This window comes from Hylobates moloch, unplaced genomic scaffold, assembly GCF_009828535.3.
Source record: "Hylobates moloch isolate HMO894 unplaced genomic scaffold, HMol_V3 SCAFFOLD_15, whole genome shotgun sequence".
Taxonomy (NCBI): Eukaryota; Metazoa; Chordata; class Mammalia; order Primates; family Hylobatidae; genus Hylobates; species Hylobates moloch.
In genome coordinates, this window is record NW_026652290.1 from 87,677,723 (window position 1) to 87,685,104 (window position 7,382).

A 7,382-nucleotide genomic window follows, 5' to 3' on the forward strand; every position below is an offset into this window, starting at 1 on the left:
ACAGAATGTTATTCAGATTTCCTATTTCATCCTACATCAATTTTAGTTGGATTTTTCAAGAAAGTTGTCTATTTCATCAAAGTTATCTCATTTTTGGCATACATTTGTTCACAATATTATCTTACTATTCTTTTAATTTCTGTAGGATCTGTAGTGATAAGCCTTCTTTTTTCCCAACATTGGTGATTTATGTCCTTTTTCATTTGTGTCTGTTTTAGTGATATTTTCTCTTGTCTTTGTGATTTCCTTCCTTCCAATTACTTTGGATTTACTTTGCTCTTCTTTTTCTAGTGTCTTGAGGTGGTACCTTACATCATTTTTCTTTGTTCTGTTCTAAATAGGCATTTAAAGCTACAAACTTCTCTCTAAGCATTTCTTCAGCTAAATCCCACAAATTTTGAAATATTTTTATCATCATTGAGTTAAAAATATAATTTATTTGTGTCTTCTCCTTTGGCCTATCAACATTTAAAAATACTTTTTAATTGCCAAATATTTGGGATTTACCTAAATATCAATGATGTTGTTTTCTAATTAATTTCATTGTGATCATAGAACGTAGCCTATACTATCAAAATCTTGTAAATATATTAAGGTTTATTTTATGATGTATATTGGTGAACATACCATATTCACTAAAACAAATGTGTATTACACAAAAAGATGTTCATTTTTCAGTGGTTGAATGAGCCATCCATAATTATTACTTAGATCAAGACAGTTGATAATGTGTTCAAATCCTCTGTCTTACACTGATTTTTGGCTAGTTGTCCTCTCTAATCCTGAGAAACAGTGAATAAAAATCTTCCACTAAAATTCTGGAATTTTCTCCCTCTAATTCTGTCATCTTTGTTTCATATATTTTGAGGCTCTGTTTTACGCCCATACACATTTATGTTTGTTTTGTCTTCTGAAGAATTAATAATTTTTGTCATTCCTTTTTATCTCTGGCAATACTCTTTTTCTTGAAGTCTGTTTTATCTGATGTTAATTTAGCCTACTTCAGCCTTCATACGCTATTTTTTGACATAATTCTTTCCATCAATTTATTTTCAAGCTATCTATATCTCTACATTTCTCTCCTAGTCATATGTGGTTGGGTCTAGCAACTTTTACCCATTCTGACCATTCCTGCCTCTTAATTGGTGTGTTTAGTCCATTAACATTGCAAATGTGCACTCAGCTATTGAGTTACCCCAAAGAAAAAGAACTAAAGCTTCCAGTGATGTTGGCTGAGGGATAAACTATGAGCCTTAGCACTAACAACAACCACAAAGACAAACACAGAGCATGTACACTTAGAAAATAAATAAAGGAGATTGCAACTGACTTCACCAGAATGTTTGAAATCTTAGTAAACTCAAAATAAACCAGCTGTGAGCTTTCCAGAGGATAAAATTCACTTTGTGTTGCAACAGTTTTGACATATTGAACTCCGATGTCATGGTCATAGCCCTATCAGCATAATGGGTTTACTGGGTTCAGGAACCCTTTCACTACTTAAATATTTTTGTTTTACAACTGATTGATAAAATCGGGGAAATAAATTCCTCATGAAAAATTCCTGAGCCAGAAATTCTAAAGAGACCAGTAAAAAGATCAAAAGCCATTTTTATTCCTGAACTAATGCTATATAGACCAATACATCAAGCAAAGTTCTCTTTTCCTGAAATCCTGTAAGTGAAAGTCGGAAATAAATTAATGGCTCACACTTTTAAAGCTTCTGTTTAAAATGTGAGGTGAATATTTTCTTTTTTTTTTTTTTTTTTTGAGACAGGGTCTTGCTCTGTTACCCAGGCTGGAGTGCAGTGATGCAATCACAGCTCACTACAGCCTCGATCTCCTAGGTATGACCAGTCCTCCCATCTCAGCCTCCCAAATAGCTGGGACTACAGGTGAGCACAACCATGCCTGGCTAATTTTTTTTTGTGTGTGTGTGTGTTTTTTTTTGTAGAGACAGTGTTTCGCCATGTTGCCCAGGCTGGTCTCAAACTCCTAGGCTCAAATGATCCACCCACCTCAGCCTCCCAAAGTGCTGGGATAATTTTCTATTTAAAGATTCATCATAAAAGATAGCTAATTAGTTTAAACAAGAAATATCTAATTCATTTTCTTGTTAATATGCGTTTTTCAAAATAAATTGCTAAGAAGTGAATGAATTTTTAAAGAATTTTTTGTGGATTTCTCAGAATCAGTAAAAAAATTCTACCCATAATGTGCTTCATTATGCTTCAGCAGCACATACACTAAAATTGGAATGATACAGCAATTAGCATGGCCCTTGCACAATGATGATGCACAATTTTGTGAAGTGTTCCATATAAAAAATATATAAAATTAAAATTTAAAAATATAAAATAAAAATTTAGAAAGACACATGTCTTTCCTGAACCCTCCAGATTCCTCTAGCCCACAATTCCCTTCCCTTTCATGGAGCTTTTATGTGGCTTTTTGTCTACTCCATTTGTTTTGATACTATGTGGATATTTGACTACGAATCTTGACCATTGATAATTTACTGTAAGAGATGGGCAGCAAATAAACTGATTAAATCTTCCATGACTCTCAGGAAAGAATATAGGTTAGCTCTCAAATGTTATCAAGTCTAAAAGTAATTTTTAAATGGTTATTGCATTTTGCCCAACATTATATTTGATAACAGCAGGAGTTTCCTGTATAGAGTTAATTTCTCAGCAGGTCTCCTTCCCAAGAGAAAGGGAGCTCTGATTCTTAATGGCCAATGCCAGTTACCCAGACAGAATACCTCCAGCAAACAAATATGAACTTTTCGAGGTGATGTAAAAGTAGTCAGAATCGTCAGGACAGGGGTTAGAGGCAGAAGGCATCATGGCAGATGGAGGCAGGACTAGATTGCAGCTCCAACTCGGACAGACAGAGCAGCGTGTGGAGGCTCACGTCGTGAATTTTTGCTCCAGAATGACTGCAGGAATAAATCAGGAAACCCAAGAGGACCCACATACCATCTGAAGGAAGCAGATTGCACCTGCCAGACTTGGGAGACACCCCAAATACTGTGCTGATATCCACAGTTGAGAGACCCACAGATGGTTCACATCACAGCACTCTGTGCAGACAACCCCCAGTACCAGCCTAGAGCCTGGCAGACTTGCTGGGTGGCTAGATCCAGAAGAGAGAATAATCATTACAGCTCGGCTCTCAGGAAGCCGCATCCATAGGAAAAGGCGGAGAGTATTACATCAAGAGAACACCTCCTGCGGCAAAAGCATCTGAACAACAGCCTTCGGCCCTGGACCTTTCCTCTGATACAGCTACCCAAATGAGAGGGAACTAGAAAACTAACTCTGGTAATATAACTAAACAATGTTCTTTAGCACCCCCCAAAAATTCACACTAGCTTACCAGAAACTGATCCAACCCAAGAAGAAATCCCCGATTTACCTGAAAAGGAATTCAGGAGAGTGGTTATTAAGCTAATCAGGGAGGCACCAGAGAAAGGTGAAGTCCAATGTAAGGAAATCAAAAAAATGATACAAGAAGTGAAGGGAGAAATATTCAATGAAATAAATAGCATAAATAAAAAACAATCAAAACTTCAGGAAACAATGGACCCACAGAAATGCAAAATGATATGGTAAGTCTCAGCAATTGAATCAAACAAGTAGAAGAAACAAACTCAGAATTTGAAGACAAGGTCTTCAAATTAACCCAACCCAACAAAGACAAAGAAAAAAGAATAAGAAAATATGAGCAACGCCTCCAAGAAGTCTGGCATTATGTTAAATGACCAATCCTAAGAATAATCAGTGTTCCTGAGGAAGAAGACAATTCTAAAAGCTTGGAAAAATATTTGGGGGAACAATCAAGGAAAACTTCCCCAGCCTTGCTAGAGACCTAGACATCCGAATACAAGAAGCACAAAGAACACCTGGGGAATTCATCACAAAACGATCATTGCCTAGGCACATTGTCATCAGGTTATCTAAAGTTAATAGGTTCTAATTAGTTAATAAGGAAAGAATCTTAAGAGCTGTGAGACAAAAGCACCAGGTAACCTAAAAAGGAAAACCTACCATATTAACAGCGGATTTCTCAGCAGAAACCCTATAAGCTAGAAGGGATTGCGGCCCTATCTTCAGCCTCCTCAAACAAAACAATTATCAGCAAAGAATTTTGTATCCAGCAAAACTAAGCTTCATATATGAAGGAAAGATACAGTCTTTTTCTAAAAACAAGTGCTGAGAGAATTCACCACTACCAAGCCACCACTACAAGAACTGCTAAAAGGAGCTCTAAGTCTTGAAACAAATACTGGAAACACATCAAATCAGAACCTCTTTAAAGCATAAATCTCACAGGACCTACAAAACAAAAATACAATTTAAAAAACAAAACAAAAAGTCAAGGTATACAGGCAACAAATAGCATGATGAATGGAATGGTACCTCACATCTCAATACTAACATTGAATATAAGTGACCTAAACGCTCCACTTAAAAGATACACAATTGCAGAATGGATAAGAATTCACCAGACAACTATCTGCTGCCTTCAAGGGACTTACCTAACGCATAAGGACTCACATAAACTTAAGGTAATGGGATAGAAAAAGACATTTCATGCAAATGGACACCAAAAGCAAGTAGGAGTAGCTATTCTTATCAGACAAAACAAACTTTAAAGCAACAGCAGTAAAAAAGACAAAGAAAGACATTATGTAATGACAAAAGGCATGTCCAAGAGGAAAATATCACAATCCTAAATATATATGTGCCTAACACTGGAGGTCCCAAATTTATAAAACAATTACTAATAGACCTAAGAAATGAGACAGTAACACAATAATGGTGGGGGACTTCAATACTCCACTGACAGCACTAGACAGATCATCAAGGAAGAAAGTCAACAAAGAAACACTAGATTTAAACTATACCCTGCAACAAATGGACTTAAGAGATATATACAGAACATTCCATCCAACAACTGCAGAATACACATTCTATTCAACAGTTCATGGAACTTTCTCCAAGATTGACCATATGATAGGCCAGAAAACGAGCCTCAATAAATTTAAGAAAATTGAAATTATATCAAGCACTCTCTCAGACCACAGTGGAATAAAGCTGGAAATCAATTCCAAAAGGAACCTTTAAAACCATGCAAATACAATGGAAATTAAATAACCTGCTCCTGAGCGAGCATTGGGTCAAAAATGAAATCAAGATGGAAATTAAACAATTCTTCAAACTGAACGACAATAGTGACACAACCTATCAAAACCTCTGGAATATAGCAAAGGTGGTGCTAAGAGGAAAGTTCATAGCCCTAAATGCCTACACTAAAAAGTCTGAAAGAGCACAAACAGACAATCTAAGGTCACACGTCAAGGAACTAGAGAAAAAAGAACAAACCAAACCCAAACCCAGCAGAAGAAAGGAAATAACCAAGATCACAGCAGAACTAAATGAAATTGAAAAAAAAAATACAAAAGATAAATGAAACAAAAAGCTGGTTCTTTGAAAAGATAAATAAAATTGATAGACCATTCACAAGATTAACCAAGAAAAGAATAGAGAAAATCAAATAAGCTCAATTAGAAATGAAACAGGAGCTATTACAACTGACACCACAGAAATACGAAAGATCATTCAAGGCTGCTGTGAATACCTTTACACACATAAACTAGAACACCTAGAAGAGATGGATATATTCCTGGAAAGATATAATCCTCCGAGCTTAAATCAGGAAGAATTAGATACCCTGAACAGACCAATAAGAAGCAGTGAGATTGAAAGAGTAATTTAAAAATCACCAAAAAAAAAAAATCCAGGACCAGACAGATACACAGCAGAATTCTACCAGACATTCCAAGAAGAATTGGTACCAATCCTATTGACACTATTCCACAAGATAGAGAAAGAGGGAACCCTCCCTAATTCATTCTATGAAGCCAGTATCACCCTAATACCAAAACCAGGGAAGGAAATAACCAAAAAAGAAAACTACAGACCAATATCCCTGAGGAACATAAATGCTAAAATCCTTAAAATACTAGCTAGCCGAATCCAACAACATATCAAAAAGATAATCCACCATGATGAAGTGAGTTTCAAACCAGGGATGCAGGGACGTTTTAACATACACAAGTCAATAAATGTGATACACCACATAAACAGAATTAAAAACAAAAATCACATGATCATCTCAATAGATGCAGAAAAAAATTCATCCCTTTATGATTAAAACTCTCACCAAAATCGGCCTACAAAGTACATATCTCAGCATAATAAAAGCTATTTATGAGAAACCCACAGCCAACATAATGGAGAACTGTTGAAAGCATTCCCTCTGAGAACTGGAACAAGACAAGGATGCCCACTCTCACCACTCCACTTCAACGTAGTACTGGAAGTCCTATCCAGAGCAATCAGACAAGAGAAGGAAATAAAGAGCAGCCAAATCAGTAAAGAGGAAGTCAAACCGTCGCTGTCTGCTGATGATATAATTGTTTACCCAGAAAACCCTGAAGACTCCTCCAGAAAGCTCCTAGAACTGATAAAAGAATTCAGCAGTTTCCAGATACAAAATTAATATACACAAATTAGTAGCTTTTCTATACATCAACAGTGACCAAGCTGAGAATAAAATCAAGAACTCAACCCCTTTTACAATAGAGGCAAAAAAAAAAAATACTTATGAATATGCGTAATCAAGGAGGTAAAAGACCTCTACAAGAAAAACTGAAAAATACTACTGAAAGAAATCATAGATGATATAAACAAATGGAAACACATTCCATGCTCATGCATGGGCAGAATCAATATTGTGAAAATGACAATACTGCCAAAAGCAACCTACAAATTCAATGCAATTCCCATCAAAGTACCACCATCATTCTTCACAGAATTAGAAAAACCAATCCTAAAATTCATGTGGAACTAAAAAAGAACCTACATAGCCAAAGCAAGACTAAGCAAAAAGAACAAATCTGGAGGCATCACAGTACCCAATTTCAACCTATATATAAGGCCATAGTCACCAAAACAGCATGATACTTATATAAAAATAGGCACATAGACCAATAGAACAGAATAGAGTACCCAGAAATAAACCTAAATACTCACAGCCAACTGAACTTTGACAAAGCAAACAAAAACATCAAATGGGGAAAGGACACCCTTTTCAACAAATGGTGCTGGGATAATTGGGTAGCCACATGTGGGAGAATGAAACTGGATCCTCATCTCTCACCTTATATAAAAATCAACTCAAGATGGATCAAGGGGGCCAGGCACAGTGGCTCACGCCTGTAATCCCAGCACTTTAGGAGGCCAAGGCAGGCGGATCACCTGAGGCCAGGAACTCGAGACCAGCCTGGCCAACATGGCAAAACCCTGTCTCTA

The 7,382-nt window shown here is 36.4% G+C and overlaps 1 non-coding gene across 1 annotated transcript; it reads left to right on the forward strand.

Annotated features, from left to right (window-relative positions):
• The first annotated feature begins 2,216 nt into the window (after positions 1 to 2,216).
• Positions 2,217 to 2,326, forward strand: LOC116484334 (U6 spliceosomal RNA). The gene has a single exon (XR_004252516.1). It is a non-coding gene; the product is annotated as a U6 spliceosomal RNA (small nuclear RNA).
• Positions 2,327 to 7,382: the final 5,056 nt, after the last annotated feature.